The sequence below is a fragment of the Peromyscus californicus genome, unplaced genomic scaffold (genome assembly GCF_007827085.1).
Source record: "Peromyscus californicus insignis strain IS unplaced genomic scaffold, ASM782708v3 Scaffold_4__1_contigs__length_199733344, whole genome shotgun sequence".
Taxonomy (NCBI): domain Eukaryota; kingdom Metazoa; phylum Chordata; class Mammalia; order Rodentia; family Cricetidae; genus Peromyscus; species Peromyscus californicus.
Genome location: NW_026294562.1, coordinates 193,375,510 through 193,393,102, shown reverse-complemented (window position 1 = coordinate 193,393,102; position 17,593 = coordinate 193,375,510). Strand labels below are relative to the sequence as shown.

The 17,593-nt window shown below is 40.5% G+C and overlaps 1 pseudogene; it reads left to right on the top strand.

Annotated features, from left to right (window-relative positions):
* The first annotated feature begins 8,522 nt into the window (after positions 1–8,522).
* LOC128124277 (zinc finger protein 54-like) lies at positions 8,523–10,015 on the top strand (annotated as a pseudogene).
* Positions 10,016–17,593: the final 7,578 nt, after the last annotated feature.

Here is a 17,593-nt window from a genome sequence, read left to right as displayed (position 1 = left end):
GGTATGTCCAAGACATATCTGGTCTATAGACTGAGTTCCATGACAATGTGGGCAACACAGATAAACTCTGTCTCTAAAACAAAAACTAACAAAGAAGCAAAGAAAGAAAAGAAAAATTCATGTTCCTAAGTATAACCTTCTTTGTCCATATCATGTTACTTATATTTATTTTTCCAAGGCTGTGATACAGGATAACCAGTGGATGTGCTCTTCCTGAGGGGAGACCATGTCTCCTGCTCCCAGCATTCTCCAGTTGGCTACAGTTCTCTGTGTAGGGTTGAGGCCTTGTGTGCTTCCCCCATCCACTTTGGCATTTCCATTGTATTTGTCATTGCTTTGCTCACATTATGTGGGCCTGTTAAAGAGATGTAGTTTCTGGCATCACTAGGTGTGATGGTTATTCTTGGTTGTCAACTTGATTACATCTGGAATGAACTACAATTCAAAAATGGAGGGCACACCTGTGAGAAATTATTTCTGCTTAGTTTAAAGGGGGTGAATCCACTTGTACTTAAGACCTTTGAGGCTGGAGACATATACCTTTGACAACAATCTTGATGCTGGAAGTTACACCTTTACTCTAGGCCACACCTCCTGGAAGCCTATATAAGGACAGGGAAGAATGAAGCTTTTGCTCTTTATCTTACCTGAGGAAGTAGTATCAAGAACCCCACCCCTTGAAATACTGTCTTTTCCACATTTGATGAGGAAACTAATCCTTCACTGTCTGCTAAGCCAGAATTGATTTCTCTGAAAGAAATGCCAGGCAAGATAATACTGATGTTCCTCAGGGTCCACCATAATTGCCTCTAAATCTATAAATAAACTTACACCAAAGCAGGCTCATGGTGGGGCAGTAGAATATGTAGTCCATGAGGAGCTATACTACATTACTAAAGGACTTAATGATTTTGCTAATTGATTCTAACATCAGTCTGGGAATATGTGTAGAAATGGGTTTCAATGGTGTGGGAAAATGGTGGAAGGAACATAAAACTAGATCAGACTGAATTTATTGATATCCCTCTGAATGGAGATTTTTGGTTTAATATGGAAGCTCACACAGTTAAAGGTTTATTGGAATGGCTGGCTGAAGCATGTGTCAACAGAGGACCTACTGAAAGGGAGTTGGAAATGCCTGATATCCCTTGGTTTAGGGTTAAAGAAGACATTTTAAGGTTCAGGGAAACTGCAGTGCTGGAGAGGGTATGCTGTGTAAAACCTAATCCTCAACAATGGGAAGGCCCAGAAGACATGACCTTCACTAATCCTTTAAGATTCAAAATGGTGAGGGGGCACCGGTACATTTGAAGTGTTTTTTTTCAGTTTATATAATTAAAATTTTTAAATGTATTTTACATATCAACTACAGTTTTCCCTCTGTCCTCTCCTCCTGTTACTTTCCCCTGACTCCCATCTACCCGCTCCCCATTCACTCTTTCTCCATCCCCATTCAGAAAGGGGCAGGCCTTCCACGGGCTTGAACAAAGCATGGCACATCAACTTGAGGTAGGACTGAGTTCCTCCCCATGTATCAAGGCTGGGCAATACAGCATGGAAAACAGGTTACCCAAACCCAGTTAAGTACCAGTGACAGGTCCTGATCTCACTGCTAGGAGCCTTAAAAAGAGACCAAAGTACACAACTGTCACACATCTATTTTACATATGTTGAGTGTATACCATAGGTGACCACTGCTTCCTTGATGTTTTTTTTTTTTTAAAGATTTATTTATTTATTATGAATACAGCATGTATGACTGCCTGCCAGAAGAGGGCACCAGATCTCATTACAGATGGCTGTGAGCCACCATGTGGTTGCTGGGAATTGAACTCAGGACCTCTGGAAGAGCAGTCAGTGCTCTTAACCTCTGAGCCATCTCTCCAGCCCCAACTTCCTTGATGTTTTTTAAATCTCTCATAAGAATCACCTGCAAAATATATTCTACATATTGCTCAGGATGTTTATCATCTGCTGGCTTTTCATGGATAGTGACAGCCAAATGGTGATGTTATGACTTGTATGGCCTTGGCATTCTACTTATTAGGGTTTTTTTTTTTTTGTCATTTTTACTGAGAGATTCTTCCAGAGCTTGAAAGCAAGCATCTACAGTCTATTACAGCATTTGAACCAACTCTGTTATACAGGATTCTAGAGATTTTACTGAATCATGCAACTTTTTATGTTCTTCTGAAACATATATTTCCATAGACTTTGTTTTACCAATTAGTGATAATCTTTCCTCCTTATAAATTATTTGAATGGCATTAACATTGCTCTGAAGAGTTATTGTTTTATCCATTAAGTATTCATATTTATTATCAATAGAATTAAATCTGGTTGTACAGTTATTATTAATGGACCGAAGTTCTTGGGGTAAGTTAGCAGATTCCAAAGAAAGAATCCTTTTATTTAAGTCTTCATTACTACCTTGGAAACCCTGTATCAATCCCATTAATGCCTCACTTTTGGTGTTATTATTAAGCCAATTTTTCAATGATATGATATGAATTATTATGCTAAATGCCATAATAGTGAATATTATATACATACCAGGGAGGTCATATATTCTGTAAAAATTCATTCATAATACAAGCAAAAAAATTAATTCTTGAGATGTAATATTCTGCCATTTTTTAGAAATATTTAAAATTAGTTAAGAAAATTTTATTAATATATTTATTAATCAGTTTTAAGGTGTGAAATTATCAAGTAATTTTACCTTAGATGAAACCTTGGTGTTCCAGTTCTCCTGATGATTTTTTGGGTGTAGTAGCGCTGTTCAGCCAGCAGGTGTCACAGGTGTACCCCTGAAGCAGGTCATGTGAAGCCTTAACCTATATTGGGCTTAAGGCAGCTATCAAGAAAGTCCTACTGGCATGTGCCAAAATCGGCTGTGTGCGTATGGGACAGGGATGCAGCCACAGACCGGACTCAGCCGCTGCCTTGTGCACTACAAGTGGAGCTGCTGGGGTCAAGCTCAGCCTGCCACGGAGGTGTGCAGTGGCCCCAGGAGCCAGCAGTGGTGGGTAAAGCTACATCGTAAATGGAGGCCAGAGGGCCGGACAGGTGCTCAGACTCCTCTCATGCTCCCACACACTAGATGTATTCAGTGGCATGTAATGGATACAAGTGTGCCACGGCATACAGGACACAGACACAGCGACTTGGGAGGAAGAAGGAAGGGAACAGTGGGCACACGGAAGGCAGGAAATCTGCGCTGCAGCTGGTACGCAGCAGATTGTGAAAGCTGCTCACAATCCATGGAAGCTATCTGCATGGGTAGAGGGCCAGGAATGGCCAACCCACACTCCCACATAGGGGAGTTGGGTGCCAGATAATGGGATTATATCATTAACAATCCACGGAGCCTACTTAATGATCAAAGGGATTTATTGGGGGGTTAACTCAAAAGACAGAATAAAGGAATTTGTTGCAGGATCCTGGAAGGGTGAGGCATGGTCCAATTTAGTTCTCTGTGCTTATCCATACCAGCATCCAAAACCATGAGGTAGCCAAGAGAGACAGCACATGTGCATCCCAGGTCTTAAGGGTCCCCCAGTGGCCTCACCCCAGAGGAATGTACTACAAGATCATGGGCAGGTGTAACATCGACCTGCTACCTTACTAGGGGTGTGCTTCAGGTCATGGTTCAAATAGCCACCTACTACAATATGTTGCTACTTCTCCATTCAATTTTTGTCAATAATCTCCAAACTGATCCCCACTAAAGATACTATTAATTCGTATCCTCCTCCGATCAACAGTGAATAAGGCTGCCTTTCTCTCCATATCCCCTCAAACGTTTGTTGTCAGGTGAGTTGGTGACAGCCATTCTGCCTGGGGTGAGGCAGTATTTCTAAGAAGTTTTAATTTGTGTTTCCATGGTACTCTTTTTGGGATCCTGAATGCTTTTGCAATGTTTGTTGGCCATTTGAGTTTCTGTCTTTGAAAAGTGTCTATTTAGTTCATTGCCCATTTGTTGATTTGCAGTTTTGTTTCCTCAGTTGCTGCAGGCCGCAGGAATATATCATAAGAACTCAGGTGGTTATGGCAAAGTCACCACCTGGAGGGATCAAGGATTTCCTCCAGAGGAAGCCAAATTCCAAGGAGCTTTTGGTGTTATTTGGCTTGATATATATCAGCTGCCTTCTGATATGAAAATCATGTGTGCCTTCATAGTTTTCCCAATTGATTTTTCCCTAAGAAGGGCCAACAGTGTGGATGATCACTCTCTGGACATACACATTCCAGGCATTTGGAGAACAGCCTCAGGAAAGGCTTTCAAGGACTAACAGTAATAACAGTCCACATGAAAGTCTCCTGATTTAAGGTAAATTCCACAAGGAGACACCGCCTAGGCCAGGTGGATATTAAGTAATAGCTTTACACAATTTAGCTCGGTCCCTCCTTTCTTATAGCCTTACTAACTTTATAGACCTTTAGCTCCTTACCTAACCACTTCTAGGAATATTTAGATTACCTTGTGCACTGACAGCTATGCTTAGCCAGAACCCCAGTTCAAGCCTCCCTGTAATTATGGTCATTGGTAGCATCCAGCCAGGTCCATCCCCAGATGGAGGAAAGTACCTTATCAGAAATACCTCTGTACTCTCTAAGAACAGACTTAAGTGTCCAAACTCCCTGTTTGGAGAAAGCCTGGCTGATGTGCCAATTAAGCTTAACTTCCTCCTTTCCCAAATCTTACCTCTAGTTCCAGATCTCCCTTTAACTATCACCAGAGGCATCTAGCTGTACACAGGTTGCCTAGTGACTAAGCACAATTCCCCCCCCCCCTGCAGAAAAAAACGGCAGATAGCTTGGACAGATAGGAGCCACAGTAAAAAAGAAGACAGTTTTATTTTCTCCCATTGACCTAGCAACTTACAGATTCTTAACATTTTCTACCAATCACATTTAAGACTATAGTGGAGCACATAAGATCCCTCTTCTTAGATATTACCCAAATTTAGCCTTTAGTTAATTCATTTCCCCATTGGTCACTTCCCTTTGGGGTTGCAAATGTTAATTAACAATTACTGCCTTTCTATGTGATTCTTATCACCCCTCTGTTTGACCCTGGAAGCCTGGCTTTGCACAGCTAAGGGAATAATGCTTGTAAGTGCATATGTACCGGGACTCCCAGGGCACAGGAAGACAGAGAAGAGAAAAGAGAATGGAAGAACTAGATGGGTAAGAACTTGAGAGGAACAGACTGAGATGGGGAAGAACTAGGTTGAAGGGCTAGAAGAGAGGACTAGAGGGACGAGATGGAAGATGAGGAAGAGCCAGATGGGGAAGAACAAGATGAGGAAGAGCCAGATGGGGAAGTACTAGCTGGGTAAGAACAAGATGAAAAGGACCTAGATGAGGCAGAGTTAAGATGAGAGAATTAAGATAGAACTTAGAGGGAGCAGTAGATAAATATAGAGAGAAATCAGGCAAGAAAGGAGCTAGGCATGAGAACAGAACTGAAGCTGTGTATAAAGGATGTTATGCCAGAGGAATTAAAGCAAGTGGACTATAGAGCTCGCTGTTTTCTGAAAATAGTCCTTGCTGTTAGTAGTTCTCTCTTCTGAGCCCCTGGGATGTATAATATTAAGGCTGGTCCCTCTAATATTATACAAGACTCAGTATTTAATTAATTAAATTTTTGGTAAATTCTTGCTATGAGCCTTATCTAATATGTCACTAGTACAGATTCTCTTACGTATACCTTAAAGATTTTTTTATTTGTTTTTGAACTTCCCTCAATTTTTATTACTCTTTGGGAGTGAAGAGAAAAATTCTTTCAAACTTCTCAAACTGTTATTTGTCTCTGTTGCCTTATGCATATTCTTAGGGAAATTTTGGATTATACCAAATATGATGGATGCAGATTTTTCTATCTGTTATAGCGGCCTAAATATTATCATAAAATTAATTGCATAGACTACTTATCTTAAATATTAATGTTAAAATGACAGTATGTGGTACTGTTAAAAAAACAAAACTCCTTGTCTATAAAATCAATCATGTATTCTGTCGCCTATACATACCTCTTTGATGTTTAATGGTGTGGCATTGTACCTAGAGTTTAAACATCTTAATTGAGTCTGTTAGACTAGAGTCATGTAAGGCCCCAGTTCACACATGATTTATTTGCATCATATTTTAGCGTGATCTACAACATTTAAAGCAAATTCCTCATCATGAATTTTTCTTCTGAGACATGTCTGCTGTGATCCTGTGTAACATAAATACAGAATCCACAACAGATAGATAACCATGTTCAGACCTTAAATGTATTTCTTGTTTCATGTATACTGCTTGTAAGATTATTGTTTCATCCTGTTTTCACAGAGTTAGAACATTCGTGATAGAATGTGACTGTAGGCCGGGCAGTGGTGGCGCAGGCCTTTAATCCCAGCACTCGGGAGGCAGAGGCAGGTGGATCTTTGTGAGTTCGAGGCCAGCCTGGTCTACAGAGTGAGATCCAGGAAAGGCGCAAAGCTACACAGAGAAACCCTGTCTCAAAAAACCAAAAAAAAAAAAAAAAAAAAGAATGTGACTGTATTGGAAATCTTCTTTTTGAGTAATGATCTTTGCTCATCTACATTTCACTCCCTTATATATGGAAAGCAATTGCAAGTAGCACATGCTGAAACCACAATTTTTGTTTCAGGGTCTGTTGACATTCTGGGATGTGACTGTGGACTTCCCCCAGGAGGAGTGGGAATGCCTGGACTCTGCACAGAGGGCTTTGTACATTGATGTGATGTTGGAGAATTACACCAACCTGGTCTTTGTGGATGAGAACATTTTGCTTGTAGAATTCCTAACCCATCTTTTGTTTGTTCTGCCTTCACAAGATGTAAAATCTGTTAGGCTGTCCTGAAAAAGCAAACAGGAGACAAGGCAAAGTTTAGTAGTAGGAAAGAACTTTTTTATGTTATTTATTTTTCTCTTTGCATTTTCCATTTCAGAGGTGTCATCCACCCTTCATTTTGGTTCCAAGATTCATCCATTAACTCAGTAGAATATAATATTTTCACTCATACCTTAAAGTCCCATGTCTATTATTGCAATGATATGGTTTTTGGGGAACCAAAATAAGACCAAAATGCTTTCACCCTAAAAGTAAGGCCTAAGACTGCTCCTTTTAGCTACAGGCTATAAGTTACTGGAACAGGCCAGAAGTTACTGAAACGAGTCAGCCCAGATTCCAGAAACCAGGAAGTGTAAAAGTACAGAGTCACAAGGTAGTCAGGAGGTGATGACTGCTGGACTATGGAATGTCCTCTCCCTGGCCCCCTAGGCAACTGCTTGACCATAGAATGTCCCAACCCTAGTCTCCATCGTGACTGTGTAATCACCAGATGCCCCCATCTGGGGGCGGCCAATGAGAAATGGTGGTGGGCAACTACCTCCTTAGAAGGAAAATTGAATCACGATTTCTGGAATTCCTAGACACAAGCCAATCAGAATTTACCCGTACTAGCACCCCTAAATGATGTAACCTTGTGATTTTTCCCTTTAAAAACTGAGCTTGCAGACAGGCGGGCACTTCCTCCAGCCTCCACTGTGTTGGATCTGCTGGACGAAGTCCCTGCCTAGTCTTGTATTGCATTTGGATATCCCGAAATTAAACCTTGCTTTAGGATTCTGGTACACTCGTCTTTGGTGGTCTCTCTGGGGGTCACGATCTGGGCACAACAGTTTTATTTGTGAGACAAACTCAAGATATAAAATCTGGAAATGGCCAGGCGGTGGTGGCGCACGCCTTTAATCCCAGCACACGGGAAGCAGAGCCAGGCAGATCTCTGTGAGTTCGAGGCCGGCCTGGGCTACCAAGTGAGTTCCAGGAAAGGCGCAAAGCTACACAGAGAAACCCTGTCTCGAAAAACCAAAAAAAAAAAAAAAAAAAAAAAAAAAAATCTGGAAATGCTAAATATACTTAAGTATTTGACTACAAATATCAATTGAGAAATCTTACCTAAATTCCTCTGCTTTGTGTTTTTAATTACTGAGTGCAGTACTATCTTAAACTTCTGTACTCTTTCTAAAAGTTCTAGCTAGCATGGGTCATTGGGTCTTCTGAACAGTACTCCTCACTGCCTATTACTTAGCAGGTATAAATACTGTGAACCTAGGATTGGATTAAACTCCTCTTCATCAATTTCTGAGAAGAAATATTTAAAGATAGAGACATATATTCTAAATATAATCACTCAGTGAGTTCTATCACAAAGCTAAAGGACAGCTATCAATTATTTTTCCATCTTTTTCCCACTTAAGTATTTTTGATAAAGATATCTGTTGTAAATCACTGTCCTTTGAAGGTTTTCATGCTATTGTTGTGAGTATCCATACAATTACAGTGAATGAAAAATGTCCATTACTGGGAACTCTAAGTAGTTCCACGTTCACTTACGTTAAAAGAGAACTTAGGGATACAATTATTTATCACATGTTTATCATTGGAATAAGCACTATTAATCTGAATTGTACTGATTTTTAGAGAACTATTGCAAATGTGATCCTGTCCGTTAACATGTGAAGACTGAAAAGGAGTCTTGTCAATGTAATGAGCTTGGCAAATTGCTTCATGATCTCTCCACATGTGCACTTTATAAAGCACATGAAACCAGAGGAAACTCTAATAACTACAGTTGCAGTAATCACAGACCCATCAAACCTAGACAGGTATGAAAGCATGCACGTTGGAGAAGAACGTTGCAAATCTGAAGACCTTGAGAAATCTTTAAATTTGTGTTCCAACATTACTCAAGATCAAAGACTCTACACTGCAAAGAAGAAGCATAGGCAGAAAGAATATGATGACTGTTTCACCTTTGCATATAGTCTTTCACAACAAGCAATTCGAGAGACACCACACCAATGTGGGAAATGCAGGAAATGCTTCAGGACTGCCTCAAACCTCACTGAACATGAGAGAATTCATACTGGAATTAAACCCTACAAGTGCAATGTTTTTGAAACATCCTTTACCCAGCTTTCAAGTCTTAATATACATCAAAGACTTCATACTGGGGAGAAACCTTACAAATGCAAAGAATGTGGAAAGTCATTTCCTCAGTTGTCAGCATTTCATAGCCATCAGAAATTGCATAATGGAGAGAAACCTTACAAATATAAGAAATGTGACAAATCCCTTGCTCAGTCTTCTACTCTCAAGAAACATCAGAAAATGCAGATTGTTGGGAGACATTATATTTGTCAAGAATGTGGCAACGTTTCTCACAATCCTTCACACTTTAAAGATCATCACAGAGTCCATAGTGAAGAGAAGCCTTTCAAATGCAATGAGTGTGGCAGATCCTTTCCCCACTATTCATCATTGAGTAGGCACAGAAAAATTCATTCTCCAGAGAAATTACACAAATGTAAAGAATATGGTAAGTCTTTTCTTGAATTATCACATCTTAAAACTCATTACAGAATCCATACTGGTGAAAAGCCTTTCAAATGTAAGGTATGTAACAAATCCTTTACCCACCACTCAACCCTTAAAAAACACCAGAGTGTTCATGCTGGGGAGAAGCCTTACAAATGTATGGAATGTGACAAGTCTTATACTAGATACTCATCTCTTAGAGCACATCAGAAAATTCATACTGGGGAGAAACCTTACAAATTCATAGACTGTGACATTTCCTTTATCAATCTTACAAGTCTTATAAATCATCAGAGAGTTCATACTTGGCAGAAACCTTACAGATGTGAGGAATGTGACAAATCCTTTACCAGTTGCACAGATCTTAGAAGACATAGAGAGTTCATTCTGGGGAGAAACCTTACAATTGTATGGAATGTGACAAGTCCTTTTACGCAGGAGTCAAATCTTAGAATACATCAGAGAGTTCATACCAGAGAAAGACCTTAAAGTTGTAAAGAATGTGACAAATTTTTTACAACATGCTCCCACCTCAGAACACATCAGAAAATTCATAATGGAGAGAAAGCATACAAATGCAAAGACCGACACATCCTTTATCCAGATTTTGAATTGTAGAAGACATTGGAAATTTCATACTGGACAGAAACATACTGTGAGACCAAAATGAGCCATCTTTGAAATAAGACCAAAATGCTTTCACCCTAAAACTAAGGCCCGAGATTTCTCCTTTTAGGTACAGGCCATGAGTTACTAAAATCAGTCAGTTCAGATTCCAGAAACCAGGAAGTGTAAAAGTACAGAGTCACAACGTAGTCACGAGGTAATGACTGCCGGACTATAGAATGTTCCAACCCTGGTTTCCAGGGTAACTGACCATAAAAATGTCCCCACCTGAGGGCAGACAATGAGAAATGGTGGTGGGCAACCACTCCCTTAGAAGTAAGATTAAGTCACGATTTCTAGAAAGCCCCTAGAAGCGAGCCAATCAGAATTGTACTCGTACTAGCACCCCTAAATGATGTAACCTTGTGATTTTTCCCTTTAAAAACTGAGCTTGCAGATAGGTGGGCACTTCCTCCAGTCTCCACTGCATTGGATGTATTGGACAAAGTCCCTGCCTAGGCTTGTATATCCCGAATTAAACCTTGCTTTTCCATTCCGGCGTGCTCGTCTTTGGTGGTCTCTCTGGGGGGTCACGATCTGCGCACAACAATACCATTGCAAATAATGTAACATAGCATTTTCCAGTATTCTCTGCTTTCAAATCACAACAGTATGCAAAATAGAAACAAAGATAAGAAACTTGTGAAAGTCTCTGATGAAGGTTTACATTTTAAAAAATATCCTGGAGTTTATATTAAAATAAAATGCTGTAGATGTAACAGTGAGGAAAGTTTTTCACTTTTTTTAATATGTACGCATGCTTTGCCTGCAAGTGTGTCTGTGCACAACATGTATAGCTAGTGTGGGAGGAGGACAGAAGGGGTCAGCAGATCCCATGAATACGTAGTTACAGACCATTGTGAACTGCCGTGCGTGTGTTGGAAATTGAACCTTGGTCTTCTGGGAGGGCAACTGTTATGCCCACATCTCGGGGACCCCCAAGAGACCACCATGGAGACCGAATCCTGTATATAAAAGCAAAGAACCTTTATTATCTTCAAGCTCTGGAGCTTGGTCTCTCTGTCTGTTTGTCACAGTAGTGAGAGCAGAGAGCCCCGAGGTCAGCTGTGGTGGGGTTTTTATTATAGCAGAGGTTGGGGTGAGGGGATTTCCAGGGTCCAGGACCCTGTTTGGCTGACATTGTCTATAGGTATCTTGGTAAGAAAGGGAAATAGGTGTGTGCTAGGCTCAAGGACATCTGGCCACCTTATCTAATGGTTGGAATGTTAGGTATTTCCTCATCCCTGGGTGGATCCCTAGGGGGTGTCAGCTTAAGGCTTTTCCTGGATCTGGGTGTTGCCTGCCAGTAAGGCTGTCTCAGAAGCTGTGTCTAGGCCCCTAAGCCGGTCATGGGTGCTGTGTGGTCAAGCTGTTTTGGGGCCCCTCCACAGCAACCAGTGCTCTTACACAGTAAACCATGTCTCTAGCCCCTGGTTAAAAATGTAATAAAAACATTTATCTTGTTCAACATCCAAAAATTCATAATAATGCCAGGTGTAGTGGTGCACTCTTTATTCCCAGCACTCAGGATACAGAGACAAGAAGATGTCTGTGAATTGGAGGACATCATTATTTCTATACTGAGTTCCAGGACAGCCGAGACTGCATAAACTCTTCGTCAAAACCAAAATAAATCATAATAGAGTCATATAAAAATTATAACAAAACCTTTAGTTTTTTCTCTAATTGTGCTGTACATCACAAAATTCATACATCTGAGAAACTATATAAAGGTAGAGAGTATATACTCTCCATGTCTTTCTGTCCACTGGAAATTACACCTCCCCAAATGCATTGAGTTTGAGAAACCCTTTAGATAATGATAAAATTGCAGGGATTAAAAAAAATTATGAAAAAAATACTCTGATAGTTCTTTTTATTCACCTTCAAAATCTACATACTAGAGTCAAGTCATACAAATAGCAAAATAGTAACTGACTGTGAAGAGATAGGATGTGAATATGACATCACTAGGATGCTGACATACAATGTAGAAATCCCCAAAGGCTAAAGATGTGGTGACACCTTTAATCCCAGCTCTCTGGAGGCAGAGAAAGATGTATCCCTGTGAGTTCTAATCTAATATTGTCTACATTGCAAATTCCATGTCAGCCAGGGCTACCCAAGGAAACCCTATCTGGAAAAACCAAAACAATAAGGGAAAAAAAAAAGAGAGAGAGAAATTCCCCAAGGGCATGCAGGGATTCATTTTGAAGTACTCAAAAAAGAATTTGGAATTTACTTGAAACTCTATATTAAAATGATATAGCTTGCATTAACTGCTAGTACACCTTCAACTGAGATAAAGGAGACTTCTAGGACCCACCCTCAGCCATAATATAATGGTAATTGCCCCAATCTTACACAGTTGCTTGTTCTTAGTAGGTTTTGAAGTGTTATGAAACTATTCATTACCAACTACCTACTGCCAGAGGAGACTTCTTTCACCAACTTTGAGAGTAATACAAACTGGTAATTTTAAACATGAGTATTTACATGGTGGATTAGTGCTCATGATCATTATCAAAACACCAATAGATTCTGCTACAACCTATATTTCCCAATGTTGTGCCCAGATGGAGACCCCCAGAGAGACCACTGAAGAAGAGCATACTGGAATGCAAAAGCCAGGTTTTAATTTGGGATATCCATGATCAATACAAGCTTAGGCAGGAACTTTGTCCAACACACCCAGTGCAGTGGAGGCTGGAGGAAGTGTCCAGCCTGAATTATGCACAACTTTTAAAGGAAAAAAACCCACAAAATTGCAACAGCAAAGGATTTCCATACATGTACATTTCTGATTAGCTTGTGTCTAGGGACTTAGAGAAATCGTGATTCAATCTTCCTTCTAAGGTGGTGGTTGCCTGTCACCATTTCTCATTGGCTGCCCCCAGGTGGGGACATCTGATGATTAAACAGTCACTATGGAGACTAGTGTTAGGACACTCTGTGGTCAACCAGTTACCTAGGGAACCAGGGAGAGGACATTCCTTGGTCCGGCAGTCATCACCTCCTGACTATCTTGTGACTCTGTACTTTACACTTTCTGGTTTCTGGAATCTGGGCTGACTGATTTCAGTAACTCATGGCCTATTCCAGTAACTCATGACCTATACCTAAAAAGGAGAAATCTTAGGCCTTACTTTTAGGGTGAAAACATTTTGGTCTTATTTCGGTTCCACACCAAGTCATGTTTTTTGTTTTGTTTTGTTTTACTACAGCATGATTTCCTCTCTGTGGTGAAGGCTTGAAATCCAAACATGAGAGTTTGTTCATGTCCATAAACTGTGGTGCCAGTTTGCACACACATTGTCTAGCAAGTTGGTATTGTAAGATGCATGGTCCAGGGGCTAGCATGACCATGGAAATAATTCCTCTGCTGCTGCGCGTTTCAAGAATATGAAATAGAGATTCAGCTATATGTGATAAAGCTATACCTAGAAGGATCAAGAAATCCTGGAGAAGTCAAATATCAAGGAAAATTTTATGTTATTCGGCTTTTAATATATCAGCTGTTTCCTACTATCAATTTCTTGTGTGCCCATAAATCCTAGGCCATAACAGCAAACAGTATAAGCTTCTCAGACCTACTGCTGATCTGAACTAAGGTAACACCCTTACAGAGACAACACCTGTTTACCATGCTTAGGAGACAGGTGGATGTACAGATGCATAGCTTCATTTCCTGTGCAACTGAAGCTCAGGCCCTCCTTTTTCTCTCAGCCCAAATGGCATTCCAGAGCAGTTAACTCATAACAAAAGGGTTTTTTTTGTTGTTTGTTTGTTTTTTGTTTTTTTGCATACCAGGTACAAAGCAGCTTTAAGATAGGTTTCCTAACTCAGAGCAAAGCTACCCTGCCCTTTCAGTATATATGGTGGCACAGGAAAATAGAGACAGTTTTATTTTAATGACCTATAAACTCATTTACCTAACAACCCATAAGATTGTAGTTTGAGCACATTTGTGATAGACTCACTTAACCACTTATAAGAATATATTTTGAGCACATAAATTCCCTTTCTGACTTATTCCAGGCCTTATCTGACCCCATCCCCTCTATTCACTCCCATTTTGGGTTGCAAGTGAAGCTGGCTTTCACAGCTCTTGTAGGGTCCCTGGAAGCTTTTGTATTGTGTTATAGGAGTCAGGGCTGCAGGGAAGACAGAGACCAGTTCCCGGAGTGGAACGGGAAGGACCAAGATGGAGAGAAATGAAGATGAAGGTGAGGACGAGGCAAAAGGGGCTTAGTTAGAACTAGGATAGGACAGAAGGAAAAGGGACAGAGAGAAGCTAAGCATGAGAGCAGAAAAGAAGCTGTGTAGAGAAAGAACTGACTCAGAAGAATAAAGTGTATGGACTAACGAGTTTTGTGTACATAGATTCATTTGATATCATCACAGAGTAGATTATCAGCTGGTCGTAGATTCTTCCCAGACCCTAGGAGCAGCAATAGGTGAGGTACCCTGCTGATGGGCTGGAACCCCCATAGTCTGCTATACTCTGCCAATAGCCTGCACAGAACCGTGCAGTGGTACAAAGGCTAGCCAGCAGGGAGAGTTGCCTGGTAAGTTCAGTATTGCTCTATATCTTGCAACCAGACTCTTTGGTGTCTTCAGCTACAACATGTACTGGAAATGACCCATTTTGTTTAGGGTGACAATGGGACCTCCCTGGCCAGTAAGTTCTGGGCAGATAACCAGTACCTGGTATAGAGAATTTAATTAAATAGCCCCAATGACTGGGAGCAGCATTATTTACCCATGTGGGACACCTTTGTTCAAAGCTTATTCTTAATTTGTAAGATAGGGTGTGGTGATATATTCTTTGTAATCTAGGAAATAAATCTTGCCTAAAGGTCAGAGGATAGAGCTAGCCACAGATTTAGCCATAGAGGTCAGGCAGTGGTGGCACACACTGTTAATTCTAGAACTCAGGAGGCAGAGCCAGAGATCCATATGGATTTCTGAGTTCAAGGCCACACTGGGCTACATGACATCAAGGAAGTCTAAAAGAGAAACAGAGCCAGGCAGTGGTGACACACACCTTCAGCACTCGGGATCACACATCTTTAAACCCAGCACTAGGAAGGTTGAGACAGGAAGTGGTATGGCTGGGTAGAGAAAGGAACATAAGGCAAGAGGAGAAGGAACTCACTCTCTTTCAGGCTGAGGAGTAGGTGAGGTAAGAAGTGCTGGCTGTGACTTGCTCTGCTTCTCTGATCTTTCAGCTTTCACCCTGATATCTAGCTCCAGGTTTTTATTATAAACCCAATTAGGAGTCATGCAATAATAGGGGATTTTTTATGGCTTCTTCATAAATCTTTACTTTTGGTTGACCCAACCACTCTTCATCCCTTCTCCCTGCCCCATCCCCAGCTAAACATTTAGCACACATCATCCAATGCCCCATTCTCTTATAACATGTGTTCTACTGTCCTCTCTTATTATATTTTTTACTTGGGTTGCAAAATGATAGATTCTCATGTACCTTCTTCACAGACATCTCATTTGAGTTGATCTTTCAGCAGCCCCCTCTCCACTACATATTTGAACCATCCTGCCCCCAGGATTCCCACCCTCTAATTTCATATCACCTGTATTCTACTATCTATCCTCTCTTCCTCCATCTCCCCACTAATGGTCTATTTCTAGATCCCTGGCTTCTACATGTCATCTTACTTGAACATACAAAACAAAGTTTGTAGCTTAGGCACATAGATGTGAGAGAATATGTGATGTTTGAGTTTTGGGGCCTAGATAACTGAACTCATCATAATTTCTATTTATTTATCTGTACATATAGATTTCACACTCTTATTTTTATTTATACCTGAATAATATTCTGGGTTTTATATATATATATATAAGTATCATGTTTTCACTTACCTATATTTCAGTTAATGGAAATCCAAAGTTAATTCCATTTCCTACATACAGTGAATAAAGCATCAGTGAACTCGATGTATTCATTGGTAAAATGGCAAGTCTTTTAAGTTCATGCCCATGAATGGGTATTGTGTTTCAGTTTCCTCTGACATTAAATCCTTCCATCTTGGAGGAATCTCTTTAAAACACAGGGCATGAAAAGAGAGGTAAAGGAATGGGGAATGGGATGCTCTGAGGCAGGGTTTTCCTGCTTGCTGATGCTGCAGACATTTAATACAGTTCCTCATGTTATGGTGTGCCCCATCCATATAATTATTTTGTTGTTATTTCATAGCAGTAATCTTGCTGCTGTTACAAATTATAATGCAAATATCTCATATGCAGGATACCTGATTTGAGACCCCAAAGGGATCATGAGACAAGATTGGAAAGACACTGTTCTAAGTGGGGTTGATACATTTAGTCCTAGAGAGAAGCTCTTACAGCCCAGGAATAGAAAACTTAATAGCTATGAAAAGTCACAGAAACTGGCAAGATTCACTAGTGCCCTCCTGCCTCAAGCACATATAATCAGTAAGGACTGCTGACACTGTCAGACAGCTGAGCTGCACAGAAGATGCTCAGACCAGCCATAGAGCAGACACAGTCCAGCTGCCTGGACCAGACAAGACAAGAGAAGCTGCCTCAAAGAGGCAGTGAGTGGCTTGAAAGACACCTCCAACCTCTTTTGAGCTGCCTGCAAGCTGTGCAGTGCTCCCCAGGTTTCCAGCTTCATTAGCCATCACCCTCACAGGATGATGCAGCTTCCGCTGAGTCCTTTGTGCTTCTATAAGTAACCACTCACCCACACTCTTAAAAGTTATTCCAAAAAATCACATTGGTCCACTTGGCTTTAGAGATGACTTAGTGGGTAAAAGTAGTGCCTGCATTTCCGACGACTCATTTTGAAATCCCAGCATGTTTACATGGGCATTCAAAATGTAACCTCACTCCAGGGCATCCAATGACCTTGTCTCTCCTCATCAAACACAAGGAACACACACTGCATGCAGTCATACATGCAGACAAAATACCCTTTAAAAAAAAAAACCTCACTACTTCAAGTTCAACTTCATTGGTTTCCTAATGTTGATTTGTCATATCTTCCTGATCTGTGGTAAGTAGATGTTCGTCATTGTTTCAACAGGAATAGTGCCATGGATCAGCAATTGGCTCACACAGGAGTTGTGTGTTGTTGTTTTTTTCTTTCATTTTAATTATTCATTTATCTGAGAACATTTACACTGGTTTCAAATGTTGATTCTTTAGGTCTCACTCCCACAGCAGTGTTTTACCCCCTTCCCTCACATTGATGCCAACATTAGTTGTTTCTATTCCTGTTGATGGCCACTGTAGCTAGAACAACATGGAGGTCTAAAAGAGTCCTAGTCTGCATTTTCCCTGTTAGGTATATTCACTTTTTTGTTTGTTTTAGTGTCACTTTGGGTTTGTAGTTGTTTTTTCCTTTGTTTTCTTTTTGTTTTGCTTTTTTTTACTTTAAATTTTTTGAGGTTATAATATAACATATCTCCTTTCCTACTGCCAAATCCTCCCCAATACCCTTCTGTGCTCTCTTTTAAATTCATGGCTGCTTATTTCAGT